This window comes from Equus asinus, chromosome 11, assembly GCF_041296235.1.
Source record: "Equus asinus isolate D_3611 breed Donkey chromosome 11, EquAss-T2T_v2, whole genome shotgun sequence".
Taxonomy (NCBI): Eukaryota; Metazoa; Chordata; class Mammalia; order Perissodactyla; family Equidae; genus Equus; species Equus asinus.
In genome coordinates this window covers 75,526,422-75,545,215 of record NC_091800.1, presented here as the reverse complement: position 1 = coordinate 75,545,215, position 18,794 = coordinate 75,526,422, and the positions used below count along the sequence as shown (strand labels likewise).

The 18,794-nt window shown below is 38.6% G+C and overlaps 1 long non-coding RNA gene across 3 annotated transcripts in view; it reads right to left on the bottom strand.

The window, feature by feature from the left end:
* Positions 1 to 18,794, bottom strand: part of LOC139046520 (uncharacterized) — a 54,825-nt gene that overhangs the window by 7,300 nt on the left and 28,731 nt on the right. The window contains exons 2-6 of one of the 3 annotated variants that reach the window (XR_011506649.1): positions 14,429 to 14,884; positions 13,595 to 13,779; positions 9,575 to 9,641; positions 7,190 to 7,280; positions 125 to 6,580 (exon numbers count right to left, since the gene is read on the bottom strand). This is a non-coding gene — a long non-coding RNA (uncharacterized lncRNA). The remainder of the gene's footprint in view (positions 1 to 124; positions 6,581 to 7,189; positions 7,281 to 9,574; positions 9,642 to 13,594; positions 13,780 to 14,428; positions 14,885 to 18,794) is intronic. The other 2 variants (XR_011506648.1, XR_011506650.1) reach the window with 2 other exon arrangements.

The window sequence follows — 18,794 nt, the reverse complement described above, 5'->3', positions numbered from 1 at the left end:
AATATCTCTATTTCCACTCCTGATCTCTCATTTAAGTTCCAGTCCTATACCTCTGATTGTACACAGGGCACTGCTATTTTAAAGTGATACCTGTCCTCTTTACACCAAAGTTGTACCCACTTACCTGATTCCATTCTTCCTATCAGTTGCATTCTCCAAGTCAGCGCAGCTTGAATATCAGGAACCATCTTCTACTCTTCCCTTTCCTTTATCCTCTATAGCCAGCCAGTTAAAATGACTAGTTTAGTATTAATTCAAAGAACCTCATAAATCCAGCCCCTCCTCTTTATTTCCATCACTATACTCCAATTCTGGCCCTCATTTTCTAATATCTGGACAAATACAAATACAACTATCTTGATTTCCCTTCCTCCAGTTTCTCTTCCCTTCAAAATCCTGTGCTCCCAACATTTGACAGAAAGTCTAACCCATATTAGAAGTCGAGTACTATTTGTTCAATGGAAGAATGGATTAATGGACAAATGCTCCATCACACAATGTCCCTTAGATTTTTAGTTCATAGTAGTCACTCCTGTCCCAATACGTCTCAACTCAGACTTCAAATCTGTCTACAGTCTGACTCCAACTTTTGTCCACTATTTCCAAGCTATCCCACGGTCCCAAGCAGCTTTCCTCAAGCAGGCCAGACTCAAGCTTCTCTAGCTCTGAAATGCACCCATCCCTCTTTCACAAATGCAAAACTTGCCCTATTACCTTCATGATGAGATGTCTAGAATGATTTGTGCCCTTCATTAGCTGTCCATCTTCTCTGAATTCTTATAACAGTCACTATACAATAGCAATAAATTTTGGCATTCTAATCTACAATGGCACTTCACTATTTCTTGCACATATGTCTTTTTCCCTCAGCTAGATTTACGTAATCCTAGAAAACAGACACTATGTCTTAAGATCTTTGCTTGACTGACTACAATGATTTAAAGGACTAGGCATTTATTTCTTTAACTCTCTACACACTTCATTTCACCTTTGTATTCTTCCTGTGAAAAATAAAAAGGAAATAAACTTTAAAGCAGAACAAAATCTACATATAACAGGCTTCTGAAAGGAGAGAAAACTGCACGTTCTATACCAACTGATTAACATGAAGCATATAACTCAAGAGGACCGTTATAAGCAGAGCTTCCTAAATGCTTACATTTATAACCATGAAATAGGAAAAAAAAAGTAAAAAATCAGAATTAGAAACAGGATGTTTTACTTTCTTATTATTGTTTCCTGAAATGCCAAAATTGACTTACTCTGTTTATTAGCAGTCAGTTGAAATGGGAAAAATATATATAAACTTACTCCTGTTCTTATATAATAAATATTCAGAGAAATTTATTTAATTTGATGGTTTTCTATGTGCTTAAGAATAACAAATCTGCACAATCTGTTTTTTAAAAACATCCAGTAAGAGTAACGTCAAAAGAGAGACAATAAACAGAGATAGAAATCAGATATCAAAGAAAGTACCATATAATTTTATTAAGGATGCTTGTTTCTGCAACTGAGAAGTTGAAAATGCTCTTATCGGATAAGTTTCAAAGATAAGAAGAATGACTGAGGATAAGAGTTTATTTCTGACCTTCCAAAGACTAGCGGGCATTTAGTAAAGTATTAAAAATAATAAAGGAAATAACTCACATTTTTTGGCCTCAGGAAATACCTTGCTGTTTATGGAAATAATTCCTCAATCTTTAACCCCTGTTTTTTCAAATAATTTTTTCAGTATTCATTTAGCTTTGGTGCTTAATAATGAAATAAGAGTTTTTGAGGAAAGATCCCAGACAAAAACACTAAGATGTGAACAGAGCCAGCCCCAAGCCATCCTGTGAGGTGAATGGTGTGTCTTCTTTTTCCCTGCATTCTGCCTCCCTCTTCCTGCCAGATGCTCGCAGAGGGTCATTCTAAAGTTTCTAGTCTTATCTTGCATCACTTCCCCAGAAAACTCATTCTCCAATAAGACCGATCTTCTCAATATTTTATAGTTGCTCCACACACATTCTTGACTCCACAACTAAATGAGAACCAATTCTGTAGCCTCCAACATCTCCCTCTTGCCTGCCGAATATCCAAATTTCACCCACCCTTCTAGGTCCCACTCAAGTTCCAACTTTTCTGTGGAGCCCTCTCTGATCACATCAGAGTCTGCCGAAATGCTGCAAAGCCGTAACATTCATGCATGTGCTATGCCTCCTCTCGTCAAGTAGGTTTGCACATCCTGGTAGAATGATACCATGTTTTATATTTCAAAAGACAAGTGATTTGGGCCCAAAATATGAGCCTACATTGTTTAAAATACCTACCTATTCTTTTAATTCTCTCATCCACATTCCCTTGTGGAGTTCTTTTTAAGTCTCCATATCTTCTTTACTGCTTTCTATTTTGGTTAGTTTTTGTTTAAACATTTCTTATCTCCCTGGCAAGAGTATAAGCTTCTTCAGAGCAGGGCTACGTCTTATAACGTAGGACTCAACCTCCAAGATGAGTAGTATCATACATGTACTAAGAAATAACTGGACTCAGTAAATATCTGTCTAATAAATGAAACAGAGTGGTCTAGAGTCAGAGGACCTGGAATCAAATTATGGGTCTGCCTCTTACTAGTAGTAGTAGTGTGACCACGGCATTGTTGTTTATTGTCCACCAGCCTGAGTTGCTACAGTGTAAAATGTGGGCATCATCAGCCATTGTCAGTACTGTTTTTGGTATTGTCAGGATGGGGGGGTTGTTAGCAGTCTCCCTCCATCCATAACTGGAAGAACAGCCATGTCTGTGGCAAGAGGCAATTCTTTATTTAAGAAATCTTACCTGTCCCATTAAACTCTCTGCAGAAAATTTACTGACTCTTATCACTGTATTTTTCTGAAGTTTTTCTTCCAAACTCATCAAAGAAAAGTGTGGGAAAGCAATAAAAACAAAGGAAAGGAAACATTCACAATATATATGTTCACTTTTAAAAACCCAAACAAATGTTACTGCAACAGTCTTCACTGTCAAATATCACTTTGTAATTCCTGATGGGCATCCAACCTCGGTTATGAACAATACGCTGGGTTCTGGAAACGATTGTATGGTTCACTGCAGTCTTGGTCAAAGTGTTTAACCCATGACACTTGTTCCAGTGAAAAAGTTCAAGACCACCTTCAGTCATTTCAAACATAACAACATTTACTTGCTTTTTGCTATCGTGGAGTTTTTTCTGCAGCAAAGAAGTATACCAAAAAGGGATCTGAGCAGCCAAGTGGCAGTCTTCCGGGATGCTAAAATTTGCATGCCTGAGTGACTCTCTGATTCTCACATGCCAAAACAATTAAAGCAGGAGTAGGTTAAAAATTGTCAAAATTTTTTTTCTTTCTAAGTCATTGCACACAGTTCCTCTGCATAAATTGTCTTCCATTATGCAGACGTTAACATCTTGTTTATCACTGTTCAGATGGAGTGTTTCTATTTAGAAAAGTTTCTGAGTTTCTGTGAATTGATTAAGAGTGAGATTTCAAAATATAAAGAGTAGTAATTATTCAGCGAGAGAGAGGAATTGCTGATCAACTATAAGTGCGTGCGATCAACTTGCGTGCCCAGGAGATGAACTGACCTCTCATTGATCTGATCATTACTTGTATTCCAGGCATTGTGCTGGGCATTGGAAGCAGATCAACTGCCTTTCTTAAGGACATTGTATATTGCCTTTTACATTTGTAATTCTTAAAATGATCTGATTAGCAAATCAAAGAAAGAAACCTCAGCACTCCAGAAGATCAACCTGAACTTAAGGAAGAGTCTAAAATCAAATTCTCTACAATTTGATATGGTCAAATTAACTTCCTGACCATGACCTTTAAAATTATTCCATAAGAGCACCCTTCCAACATCATTCTCTAACTCTCCATATTTTTCAAAACATCAAATGTTCTATCTTAGCTAAAGGCCGTTAGTCATAGTTTCTATGCCATAAACGCATACTTGATTTAGCCCTTTTAAACTTTTACTTACTTCACGATTTTTTGCCATCCTACCCCCCAATCGGGAAATGTTCTTTCCCCTCTATGTCTACTAAATCAAGACGCTTTTCTCAAATTCAAGCAATAAATTCATTTCTCCTAGGAAATCCCTGTACACATAGTTTCAGTCACGATGTTCACTCAAATAGAAGCCATTCCAATCAATTTCATACAATATCTAGACTAGCCTAAAATATAAATGTAAATATGCATTTACTATGCACCTTGTACAGAGCAGCTGTATAATTAATATCTGATGAGTACATAAAATTTCCTCTGATTTCTCATCTCTCTACATGAAGAGTCTTTCCAATATGCTATCATCCTCCATTAGAGTACATTTTGGCACATCACCAGTTTTGTTATGAAGAGAAGCCAATTGCAAAGTTATAGAGGCCATTAGTGATACTAAGAAAAATTGTATAGGGTTTGCGGAAAGAGAGAAGGAAAAGTTTAGTCATTTAATAGCACAGTAGTCCCCCCTTATCCACAGGGGATATGTTCCAAGACCCCCAGTGGATGCCTGAAACCGCGGACAGTACTGAACCCTATATACGCTGTTTTTTCCTATACATACATACCTATGACAAAGTTTAATTTATAAACTAGGCATAGAAAGAGATTAACAACAATAACTAATAAAGTAGAACAATTATAACAATATACTGTAATAAAAATTACTATCGATCTCAGCAACCTCAGCATACAATTTTTTTTCTTTCTTATTAAGTGGAGAACTTTCACCTTTTCACTTTAAGGAAGCACTTTGTGTCCTCTCTTTGGCATATCTGGATTGCCAGCATCACTACTCCTGTGCTTTGGAGCCATTATTAAGTAAAATAAGGGTTACTCGAACATAAACACTGCTATACCCAACAGTTGATCTGATAACCCAGGCAGCTACAGAGTGACTAGTGGGTGGTTGGCATTTACAGCCTGGATCCGATAGACAAAGGCATGATTCATGTCCCAGATGGGAGGGCATGAGATTTCATCACGATACTCAGAATGGCTTGCAATTTAAAACCTATGAATTGTTTATTTCTGGAATTTTCCATTTAGTATTTTCAGACCTCTATTCACCCCGAGTAACTGAAATTGTGGAAAGTGAAACTAGGATAAGGGGGTATCTACCATTTGAACCACTTCAAAGAGGTCTTTGATTTTCAGAAGTGAGTCCTGGGGAATATAGACTAAGACAAATAGAACAGATGCTTAGCAAAACTAGCCCCAGTTTTCTTAGGAAAACACACACACAAACAAAAAATAATGACTAGTCAAATCATAAATGGTGTCTGTGTCTAGGAATTTCAGTAATAGATAACTAGATACAGGAACTTTGCACCGAGCAAAATAGATCACCATACAAGTCATTCAATGGACATGGACCACAGAGCAGTTACAGTTCTAAGCTGGCCTCCCAGAGGTCTCCTTGGCCAGAAATGGTGGAGACCAGCAGAAACTTCTCAGATTATGCCAGAATCTTGGAATTGACCTGGAATGGAACCATAGGGAAGCTGGAACAGAAGCAGTTTGTTCATTTGCCAACATTTACCTCAGCATGAAGCTGCCAAATAAAAAGTGCCAACTGGTTTTTAAGAGAATTACTCTTAGCTGCACAAGAGTCAGAAGGCTGAGCAAGAATTAAAATGCACGTATTTATGGTGCCCTTTCCTGAGCTCAGTGCATTGAGTCTTGCCTAATGTCTGACAGTAGAAAATATTATTTCACCAGTTTTGTGTCATAATCAACTCCAGGATAAGACCTTAAATCAAACCATGAGAAGTAGCTGAGTGCATTTGTCACACAGGCACAGCAATGCTGAGAAACATAAACATTAAAAGAAAAAATAGCAATTTGCAGGACCTAAATCCAGAAAACGTAGGGTAAATATATATCTTAACTTATTAAGCTTTATGTCCCTTTCAACTCAATGCCTTGTTAAAGGAATGGTAAAGTATAATTACTGGGTTATTGACCCAAAAATAAAGTATAGTTTTCAGCAGAAATGTATCTCAGTATGAGGTCAGCTGGGATAGCATCTCAGAATTGGGTGCTTAAGGGATTTCGGTAGAGATGCCTTCTTTATTACATCGCAATAAAAATTTACAAGTTAATCAAATGCCATGAAATTTTTCCTTGATAATCTATGCAGCCGACACTGCATTGGCGAGTAGCTGTTTAAATTTACAGCTTCAAAGCAGGGGAAGTTTGCTGACAGGTATGACACAGAACATCTTAGGAAAACACCCTTGAAAGCAATTTTTTCATCATGTACTTAACATCCTCTTTCCCAGCTCTGCACACAGCCCCAGGACCTGCCAGCTCTTCAGGAACGACACACAATCTATTAGCTTCAAACGCTGAAGACATTGAGCCACCTTTAGACTTAACTACACTATCTGTTCACTGTGTGACTCTCGATATGTGCTATAGTGTGCCCACATGCTCGGCTGGCCCCTTTTCAGCACGTCTGCTTCTGAGTCTATCAGCAGTGGGTTGGCGAGGTTGGGTTCAGGAATTCCTCCAACGAGCTTCACCGTCGATCTTGACCAGTACGATGCATTTCAGCCCTGAGATGTAAAGCAGACCAGAAAGGAAGAAGCAAGTCCTTGGTAGTCTAATTACATTGTTATTCCAGCACATTCTGTTCTTATTTATATTTTGTTTTTATCTTTTGCTCTTATTAAACTTAAGCATATAACACCATATCTGATTTTTAAAATTCTATATATACACAAAAAAAGGAGAGTTGAGGGGTTGAGGGGGGAGGTCAGACACATAAAAGTGTGATATCCCCAGTCCGAGCCAAATTCCTAAAGGGTTGGCCCATGAAATGGCCAAGCAAAATAAGACACAATCGGTGCTAACTTCATTTTCAAAAGTTCCCATGTGTAGGTTTATAAATGCCTAGAGGGATGAGTTATCCTCGATTGTGTCTTGTTTAACTTGGCCATGTGAAGGGCTAACCCTTTTCTAACTTGGCTCTGGTGGTAGATATCACACCTCTGCATGTCTGAACTTGATTCTTAACTTGGCTTTTCCAGCACACATTAAATGTTTCTGATTTGGTATCACTCTCAAAGAATTTGTAAGTGGTTTCTTTGCACTAATGTCTGGACAGTCTGGGGTTAGGTGTGATTGGTGGGTTTCCACTATTAAATTATTTCACACTCCCTCACCCCAACTTCATGGTTGTCACCTCAGAGTTCATCTTCTGTGTGGGCGGCCAAAATATCCTGAGATCAGGCATGGAGAAGTTAGATCCACACACTGGAATTACAACAAAACAAAAATGACATATTGCTTTGTTGAATAAATGTGTTATCTTTGCCAACAGCTTCTCATTAACAGTTTTCACCCGGAAAAAAATAGAGGAGTTTCCTAATCCAGTAGATAGAATGCAGAAATTAAGTCCTTGTTTTTGTTGGTTTTTCATTTATTAAATGGAGAGACCACTATTTATTACAGAATTACCCAGGTTATGATTTAGTGAGAAGGAACTCAATTGGAATAAACTCTGAAATCCTTCAGGGAAATTCATTGTATTTGTTTCTTTCCCCGAAAAAGAATTAAATTCAGCTTATAGAGATACATAAAATACAAGATAACCTAAATTAGAAGGCAAAAAAGAAGGAACTCCTATACAGATTCATAAAATGGAAGAAGGAGTGAGTAGATGGACTGCGGATCTTAGAGAGTCAGAAAACAGCTCTGGAATCCCAATTTAGCAGCTTTATAAGCAGTGGTAAGTCATTTAACCTCACTGAGCCTCAATTTTCTTATGTGTAAAATAGAAATTATAATAACTTCTACCTCACTGCGTTTTTAAGAGAATCCTATGAGACTATAGATGTGAAAGTACCCTGTAGAGCATAAATCCCAGTAAGATATTTCACTAATATTATAAAAGAATTAAAGAATAATGAAGTGCTAAATTATGATGTGACTATAACTGTAAGAGTTCATAGAAAGATGTTACTATGAACTGGAGAGGATTAGAAAGTATTCTTTGGTGAAGGTGGCAATTTGAGATGGACCTTGCAGGACCTTGCAGAAAGTACAGGGGAAGAAGAAAGTCTTCCAGATGAGAGGACTAGGAAAGGAGGTGAGGGAGAAAGGGGGCTCCCGGGCAACAGATGCAAAAGTCTACAGGTAAAAATCACTGGGTATGGAGGAGGGGTGCTGGCAGTGAGAAAACTGGAGCTGAGGGTACACATGCAGAAGTATCAGAAATGAGACAGGAAACTAAAGAAGCCCTGTATGAACTGAATGTTTGTGCCCTCCCCAAATTCCTCTCTTGAATCCCTAACTCCTGATGTGATGGTATTTGGTAGGTAATTAGGGTTCATGAGGTCGTGAGGGTGAGGTGGTAGTCTGATGGGATTGGCCCTTATAAGAAAAGACACTAGAGAGCTTGCTCTCTTTCCACTTGCCCACGAAGAGGTCAGGTGAGCACTCAGAGAGATAGTGCCACTTACAAGCCAAGAAAAGGGACCTCAAAATAAAACCGACCTTGCTGTCACCTTGATCTTGGACTTCCCAGCCTCTAGAACTATGAGGAATAAATGTCTGTTATTCAAGCCTCCAGTCTCTGGCATTTTGTTAGGGCAGCCCGAGCTGACTAACCCAGCTCCAAACGGGGAAAGCCTCACAAATCAGACAGAGAGATCAGGCTGAACACAGTAGGCTACAGGTTCCTGAGGGGACCGACAAAATGAAAGGGGTGCCTTTGGAATATCTTAGTAATGGCGCACAGGGTGAAATGGAAAAGAATGAGGCTGAAAGCAGAGAGGCAATCTAGGAAGCTGTTTCCACAATCCATATATAGTGCGATGAAAATAATGACTGGAAACTGTAATGAGAGGGGGGAGAGTGAATCTAGCAGGCATTTCTAAGACTCATGCAACAGTATCCAGTGACTGGAAAAAAAGGAGAGGGAGGAGTTGGCTTGAATCCTAAATTTGGTGCTCATATTTGCATTTTTTTGAAATGAATGAGAGGCTTGGAGTGAGCATGTTGAATTGCTCAAAATAAGAAGCTCAAGCATTATTATTATAATCGTCTTCTTCTTCATTATTAATCTAGAGCACTAAGTCTTTACTCATGGGTTGGCCAATCAATGATGGCAAAGCTAGAACAACCATGCTCAGTTGGTTTCATTCCCAGTCCTAACTATAACTTCTAAGTTTCCAAGAAAGTCGCTGCTACATACCCTGCTTCCACACCTAGCAAAACCAGAATAGCCAAACACTCCCTTCTTTATCTCATACGTTTATTTGTAAATGAATGAAATAGCATTTGTGAATAACTGGAGCCTTGCAAAAATATTGCCATGCAAAAATAAAAATTAGTATGCTGAGACATACAACCATTATTAATAAGTATTCATGGTCAGAGGAAAAACTAACCTTTAAAAATTCAATGTTTTCAGTCAAGAACTTCAGGAATCATAACAGAATTTCATTATTGGGCTACACATTAGTTATTCAAAAAATAAACTTAAAATTTAGATATTTAAATCCTAAAAGTTCCCTACTTAATTAAATCATTTTAATAGATACTACCTCAAATTTGTAAAGTGCCTTCTTTCCTTCTGAGTCTGTGTTTTTGTTGCAGTCATTCAAAATATACCTAAAATGTAAGCAGAAGAAAATATTAGTTTCATTAGAACAAAGAAATTATGTTAGACCTTTCTTTGTTACTAAAAAATTGTTCAACTGTTTATTTATATGTATGTATGGAGAGAGAGAGATACATAAATATATACGTATGTGTATACATATACATATAGATATAGATACATAGAACCTAACTCAGAACATTAGAATTAGAAATAATTTTAAAGGCCATCTGATGCTTTCATTTGACAGAGGAAACCATTGAGACTTGAGCTTATATATTCACATTTCACTGAAGAAAAGAACTGAGGCAAGAGAGTTGAAGTGATTTCGCAAGGTCCTCTCTTGGGTAAGTGGCAGAGCTCAGACTAAAGTATGTGTCTGGGATTCAGAACCTGTCCTTTCTAACTCCCAAATTGGTGATCATTTCATTATGTCATGCTGCCTGCTTGTCTTCTTTCCAGCCTGTAATCTCAAAGGCAATGTTAGGAACCCAAAGCCACCCTGAGCCTAAATCCCAAGAAACATAAAGCCAATCAACTCTCCAAGAGGACCAGTCGATATAGAGAAGATCCAAACTCAGCCCTAACCACATCTTCTCGGATCAGATTTCTCGTGCAATTACTGAGTTGAACTCAAAACCAAACCTGAAATTGAATTCCGAAACAAGTACATAACCCCTGTTTTCTACTACCCGCCCTTACCTCTGGCTTTCCTCAGGAGGTAAAATTGGGAGCTGAGAAAGGCTTGCCTTCTTTGCTCTCTGACCTGTCCTACATGGCCCCTCCCAAGAGCCAGTGCCTTCTTGGTGTAGATTGTGCATTCAGGTCCACCTTCTGCAGCTCCCCATGTGTGCAGCCCCCTGCCTCCCTCAAAATCAGAACCTTGGTTTCTGACATCTCCTCTCTCAAGTTCCAAGTGTGACAATCTAATGGTTACAAAGACAGGATTTTCCAAAATGTGTTTCTCTAAACACACAAATAAAAAGCTTTTCATGTTCAAATAAGTTTTGGAAACTTTGTTGACTGTATTGTCTTCTTGAAAATTCACTCTACACACACTAAAGCTTTGGGGAAAAACATAGCTAAAAATACAAACAAGAGATGGAGGAGGAATAAGAGGAAGAGAGGGAAGAAGAATTTGTTTCCATTTAACCCAGTGTTTGACAAGCGTCTCTGATCATAGACCCCTTTGTTTATATATATTCCTCAGAAATAATATTCTGTAGAATGCATTTTAGGAAAATTTGCATTAAGGTCTTTATGCCTGTCACTGGATTAACATGCCACTTGTCCCAGCTAATGTATTTGTAATTTAACTTGAACTTTCTAGAAATATACCTTAACCCAAGGGAATAATCCCTGAAGGGAAAATCTTATGTAATTGACAGTCCCTGGAGGGAGTAGGCAAGAGGCAGAGCCTTTCCAGCCCCAGGAAATGTCATTTGGAAATGCGGCCAGCCTAGCACGGGTCCCCCGCAGCTCCTCCACGCCTAGTCCCACCATGAACGCTTACCAGGGATTCAGGAGTCATGGTGACCGAGCTTTTTTTTAATCACATTTTTCTACATAAAATCATACAGATATAAAAATCCCCAGGAGAAAATTGAAATGATACGGTTTATCACACAGTTTTCTTTCTGCAATGTTTATTGAAAAAGGCATTATCACATGGAATCCTTTTGAATTGCATTCTGATTTTGTAATTTTATTTATTCACGGTTTTCTGATGTCAAGGTGCTGCGAGAGCTTAAAATTCTATTTCAGATCCACCTAATTGTGTTTGAAAAGATCTATGAAAACTGTTCCTACCATGTGAATTGTCTGTGTTGTCTGTGCTCTGGGTAATGACTCCCACAGTTTCCTACAGGACCCATCCCAACAGGCAGCCTTTTCTCTTAGGGTCACAGTCCTCTTAACAGCTTGCTCAAACTGAGCCAAACAGAGACTGATTGACGCACCTCAGGAAGACCTGTCCCCCTCATTTATGCTCAACTATTTCTTTGGAAATGATATTGCTTCAAATGTTTTCTTTGTAATCAATGCTGGATTAACCAAAATCTATACCAGCCTGTACTTCTCTTTGTCTTCCTCCTACGTTTCTTGTCTACTGTTTTAGCCCCTCAGTTACTCCATCTACTACTGTAGCTTCAGCAGGTGATGAGCTGGAGAAAATTTAAATAGAGAGAAAATTCCTCCTAAGGCAGCCTCATTTGCAGCAGCAATGGGAGAGGACACTGACAATGGTCCCTCGAAGCTTCAGTCCAGTTCGTGATATTGTCTATTTGCTTCTTTCTCAGTCATCTAACATTTATTCATTTGTCAAAAAGAAAAAAAATCGCAGGCCTGCTTTTCTTATGATGAGGGCATGTGAAGAGCCACCACCCATAGTTGTTTCTCACATCGACTTTCAGTGTGGTTGGTACACAACCTTAGCACAAACAAAATGTTACTAACAAGACAGTTTCAAAACAACAATGCAAGCAATGTCTTGAGTGGTATTTTATTAAATAGAGTCACTTAAAAGAAAAAAAAGCATTATTAGCTCCTACTATGTGCCAGGCAATATGCTTGGGGTCAGGGATGAATAGACGTAAGAAGGGTCCCTGCTGTAGAGAAACACACTAAAAGGTCTAGGGAGAGAGAGAAAAATTAACCAGTACCTACAAGATAGTGGGACAAGTGCTTTGAAAGAAGTCTTTCAAGAGTGCTGTCAGAAAAGAGAAATTCCAGTCAAGTAGTCTGGAAAATAAGAAAGAGAGCTTGGGGTGAGTTTTGAAGACAAGAAGAAGTTTACCACGGGGATAAAAGAGAGAAAAGCATTTAAGGCAGAGAGAGCAGTAGAGGGGAAAGACTCATAAGTGAGAGAGAAAATGCTGAGCCCAGGGAACTTGGTTCACTGGCGGCGGACAGAGCATTCGTTGCGCACAGAGGTCTCAGGGAACAAGGACAAGACAGGAGGCAGCAGTCCAATTATGGAGGGTCTGATATGTCTTATAAGGACATGTAGACTTTGTCCTTACAATAGCATAGAGTCATAGCATTTCAGACAAAGAAATCATATCATTTAATTTGAGTATTACAGAAATGTCTATGACAGCAGCATAGGAGGAATTCAAGTAAGAGATAGCATGGAAACAGAGGTAGCTGAAGCAGGACAGGGCAGTGAGGAACACAGGGGAATTTCCAAACTTCTGGCTTCAAAGACTGAGGAGACGATGGTTCCAATCACTAAAACAGAATATGTTTGAGGAGGATTGAGTTTGGTGATTGAGTTTGGACTGAATGAATTCAGGTTTCCTCTGAGATATTCAAGTAGAAGTGTCCAGTAGGACATCAAGGCTACAGACATAAGCTGGAGATAAATTTGAGTGTTTTCTGGATGTAGGTGGCAGTGGAAGCCACGGAACCATAAGTTTGCCAAATGGTGTCAGATCATCCAAAGAAGATCATGAAGAAGGAGGGGAGCAGAAAGATGCAGGAGGTATTCTAGGCAACTCTGACATCCACTAGGCAAGTATAAGAAAGGAAATACAAAAGGGGTTGAGAGGCAGTCCAGAAGAGAGCTGGAGAACCAAGGTAAAAACGGTGTTATGGAAGTGCCCCCCTCACACTGCTAGCCTGAGTAAAAGGGGGATTCCCAATGCTATGAAGGCAACTGGGACCTCTAATTTTCGTAGCTTTCCTGGGAACAGGGCACAACATCAGAGATCCAGTTCCACTCTTCATGTCCTGAATGTCACATATACCCTTTGCTCTGCTTTTTTGCTAGTTTGGTAGTAAACCAATGTGAAAGCAATCTGACTTATCATCCTTATCTACCTGGAAACTGGGAAAACTTTCTGTGGTCTTTCTGGCCCATTTAATTGCCACTGCCATTTTACAGATAAGGAAAAGGAGACTCAGAGAGGTCTCGACTTGGCTGCTCACCTGGAGAATAAGAATTAGTGCTTGGCTAAACTCTCACCTGATTCAAATCCAATCATTTTCCACTAGATTCCACTGGTTCTGATGACACTCCTCATTTGTAATCTTTTTGTCCTTTGAAATTCTTTCTTCCAAATGAATCCAAATTGGAATTGGAGACTGTTTAAAAAATTTGACCTTGCAGCCCTCACATAAATGAGAATCATTGCACATTCTGAAAAACAGCTTATAAAAAACACAAATCAGTGGTTTTTAGATGTTCTTACTGTGTGAATGCTGTGTTTCTGTCCTATTTCCCATTCTATTACTTAGAGAACACAAAAAATAAAAGTGAATGAGTGAATAAAAACTTCAACAAATTTCAGTCAGGAAATAGCCTTAAGAATATCATTGAGCACATTTTAACTTGAAAGTAACTTGAGAGGGAAAAAAACCCATCTAGATGAACACATATAAATGCTCTGCAAATAATATGTAAATAGAATTTCCATGACTGTGTAACATATCCAGGACTAAGCCCCAAGAAAATCCTTAAAAGACAATTGGTCTAAAGGTGAATGTTTTGTGAGTCAAGACCACTGTAATCTTGAGTAAAATATACTGTAAGAATAGGATGCTGCATAAGATTAGGTTGGATTAAGGAGGCTATTTTTTTAAATCAAGGGAAATAATTTTTTAAAAGATTTCAGAATGTGTCCCCAGTGATTGAAATTATTATGCTGCAATGAGGAAAGAAATTGGGTCAAAACTCATTATCAAGTGGCATTTCCACGAGTAGCAAGGGAATACACTGTTTCCTATCAGACATTACATCCAGAGTCTGAGTAGGTTTCTTTCCTGAATCTGAGCCTAAAAAACTACTTCATTTCCTCACCTTTTCCCAGCATTTGTACGAATCCGAGTTTCAGCAGTGACGGTGAGTAGTAGACAAATTATTCCAATTCCCTGTGCTGTAAACTTCTTTTAAAAAGCCACTTGTAAATTCAGCAGCTTGCTTCGGTTTCTTCCAGTCAACTGATACTGGCCAACCATCCCCATTTTTAGGGACAGACAGAGAAAAACTATCGCAGCCAAAAATAATTTTCTTTTTTTTTAATTTAGAATAAATCTTTTTTGGCACAACTTTGCTTCCATTTCTTCCTCTCTGGAGGATCATTATGGAATTTGGTACTCTGGACCTGAATTATCAGCTTTGGTTCTTGCATTAGGGCCATAATTGTAAGTTACTGAGAGCATTAACTGTGGTGTTCTTTGTTCCACTGGCATCTTTCTTCAGAGAACTCCCAGAAATACTACTCAGTGTTTTATCTCTTGAATACTCATGGAAGCCCTGGAAGGTAGAAATAGCACTGTGATTAATCTACTTTTAAAAATATGTGTATTATTCTATCCAGTGAAGTGAGAAGCCTATTTATTCATAACTTCATAAGCAAATGAGAATCATAGTCTATTCCTGATATTTAAGCTTTATGAAGGCAAATATTTTGTGTTGTTCACTGGATAGGTGGATGAATGGATGGATGGGTGGAGAGGTAAGTGGATGGATGGCTAGATAGATAAATAGATATATACTATAATCTTGGTATATCTTATTCTTTCCTCCATGTTTTCTGATGGCAGTGGGTGAATGGGAAAATGGATGAATGGATGGATGGATGGATGGAGGTGAGTGAATGGATGTAGGCTTTACAAATGGGAGGATGGATGGATGGATGGATGGACAGATGGATGGATGGATGGATGGATGAGTGGATGGATGGATAGTGGATGAATAGAAGAATGAATGGTGGATAAGTGAGTGGATGGACAAATAGATAGATGGCACTGCTGATCATGATCTAAGATGTCAGTCTACACCACGAGTCCACAAAGAGCAGGAATCTCAAATGACACTCAGTAGGAGCTTCAGCTGAGCAAACAGAAAATCCACAGAGACAAAAGGAAGAAGTAGGTTGGATCAAAATGAGTAATGTTAACTGGAAGAAATCTTCAGGCAAACAAAGAATATTTGTTTCATCAAGTTTGGGATCAAGTCAAAATGTAGGGTTGAGTATTGTGTTAGTTCTACAGAGGTGCCCTGGGGTTTGCTACAGGATCTTGAAGAGCAGACTGAGGAAGAGGCAAGAAGAAGTTGACCCCAATGCCCCCCTTTACCCGCAATTGAATCAGAATAGCTCCACTGATATCAATTTTATGTATTGTGGCTCCATATAAGAGTTTACCAAAAAGGGGATGCCCACTGCCTAACAATTTTTTAAACAAATCTCTAAACTAGGAGGAATAATGTCCTGTTTACTTCACTGGATTGTTATAAGAATTGAATGATGTACTGTAGGTAAAAAAAGGTTTTGAAAATCACAAAGAGCTTTGTAAGTACAAAGCATTACCAAAATTATAAGAAATAAGAAACTATCTGAGATTTAAGAAAGAGTTCATTCACCTTAGTTACACTTTTCCTTTTTCTTTTCACTCTTTCTCACCCATTCATCCAGTCCCAGGTCTTTGCAGGTTCAATCTTTTCACAAAATCGTAATCTTATCCTTCCCTCTATTCCTTTTACTTCTGACAAAGACAGAGACTATGAGTATTAGAACAAGTTAACAAGAATTTGATTGCAAGCGTGAGGGCAGGGGAACACACAACAGTGTTGGGAAGGATTTTGATTTCTGAGGCCAACCTTCCATGGGGGTGAGAGTAGAAGCCCTGAAAGCATCCTTTATGTCTGATCTACATGGGTCGTCTTGGGTTCTTCTGACCCTTGCAACTAAGCTATTGGATCTTTTCAGTAGAATGTTTACTTTAAATCAGAGTTGAACAAGGCTTCCAACAGCCTCAGCCTGCCCAACAGCAATATTATCCCTCTCAGAAACCAAGAACAAATCATTTTCTAGTGTATATTTTATACCAGAGATTTTGTGAAATGATTTTGATATTCTGATCCTCTTTTGGTTATCTATTGCTACATAGCAAATCACTCCGATACCCAGTGCCTTAAAACAACAGCAATCATTTACTACCCCCTCACAATTCAGGGGATTGACTGAGATTCTTCTGATGGTCTCTTTTGAATCCTTTGATGAGATTGTAATCAGTTGTTGGCTGGGGCTGGAGTCATCTGGAGGTTCTATTGGGATGTTGGGAGACTGAGCCCCTCTTCCTCTCCTTATAGGCTCAGGACCTCTCCACAAGGTTTCTTCAGCAAGATAGCCAAACTTCTCACATGGTGGTTCAGGAGTCCCCAAAAGCGAATGTTCCAGAGGGAAGAAGCAGAAGCTGTCAGTCTGTTAAAGCTAAACCTAGAATTGGCACAGTGTCACTTCCATTGCATTCCACGGTTAGCAAGAGCCACAGACAAGTCTAGACTTTCTGGGAGAAGACTACACAAAGATGCGAATATCCCAAGGCATAGTTCACTGGGGCCGTCTTTGGATACTCTATGCCATATAGCATTACTATGGAAAATACTTGTATTGATCAAAAACATAAAAAGAGGGAGGACTTTTAACATCACATAAATCATCATTCCTCATGATAATAAGGATCAGAACCATTTGGCTGAAGTATATGATTCCACTGACATACTTCAGATGCATACTGTACACACAGTGGCTGTGGTTACAAAGCATTAGATTAAGGGGATGTTTCTGCCTATAAAGTAAGATTATAAGATTATACTCCCTATAATCACAAACTACTTTTCCAGTCTTGAAATGTTATTGGCTGCGAAGAAATAAAAAATAAAACTCTGAACATACATATATAATCCAATACCCTATGGTCTGAATGTCTGAGTTCCCCCCAAAATTCATATGTTGAAATCCTAGCTCCCAATATGAGGATACAATGAGAAGTCTGCAACCCAGAAGTGGGCTGTCACCCAACCATGCTGGCACCCTGGTCTCAGACTTCCAGTCTCCAGAACTGTGAGAAATAAGTTTTTGTCATTTATAAGCCATCCAGTCTATGGTATGTGTTAGAGCAGCCTGAATGGACTAAGAAACAATGCCATTCCTGAACATATAAATTAAATACCTTCTTTAATTTGATTCCAGGTATTTCACATACCTTAGATCATTTTTTTCCAATAATCCTCTGAAGTAGATAGAGTTCACGTGTGTTTGTGACTCCTAGACAATCCTATCGATACACCCCATCCTTGATTATCCTACAATTTTCACTTAATGTTGCTCAGTCCGAAATGGGCAAGGGATGAGAACTGTTTTAAACGGTATTAACTTTGATCCACAATCCAAGAAAGAGAAGAAAGAAAAAGAGCAAGACTGAAGAAGCCCATCGATCAGATCAGCATGACTGATAAAATTCTAACTCTGGAGCTTCATATAACAAGAGCTACAACATCCTCTAATGTTAATAACAAAAATAGAGAGAGCATCATAGACTCAGGCTCCTTCCTTTATCCACAGCTCTGACCTAATTATCCTGCTTTCTTTGTTGTGATAACACAGTCATACATTAAAGCCCTTAACAAGTCGAGTTCATAATATATCTCAGAAGAATTGAGAAAAAGTAGTTACTCCAAAGACTCCATCCTTACCAACAACAGCAAGGCGAAGTAATAATCTGGGTAAAATAATCAATATTATTTATATGACACTATATTTGCTACAACTTTCTCTCTCCTACTCTATCTTAACCTATAAATCCTATTATCAGTGAAGGCACTTAATTGATAACTTAGTGAGCACATTATGATTTGTTACAACTTAGTGTTTTGTAAGGACATTTATTATCCTCTATCCTTATAGAACATTCCTAATGGCATTTCATCAAAATATTGCTTCTAGTAAACGCCAAAAGTGCAGTCAAATCACTTTTTAAGAATTTTATAGTCAAGATTATAATTTTCAAAATAATTAATATATTCTATAACTTAAAGAGAAAAAACAAAGGTGTATTTCCTTCTTTACTGCTGCTGTGAGATGACATCTGAAAAAGCCACTTTTAAATGACGACTGCAGAATCAATCACACAGTCCTTCATCCATTCTTCAACAATCACTGGAGTACGGACTCTGTGCCAGGCACCGTGAGAGACGGCTCCTGCTTCCCAGTACTTTGTAATCTACTAGGGAGACAAACAAACAAACAATAGAAATGTGATGCCTGGGACCATGGTGAGATGTCCAAGCGCAGTGGAGGCGTAACAGGACCCCCTTGTCAGCTTCGGGGCTGTAGGAAGAGTCATGCCGGAAGTAACACTTGAAGGATGAGGAGTTTCCC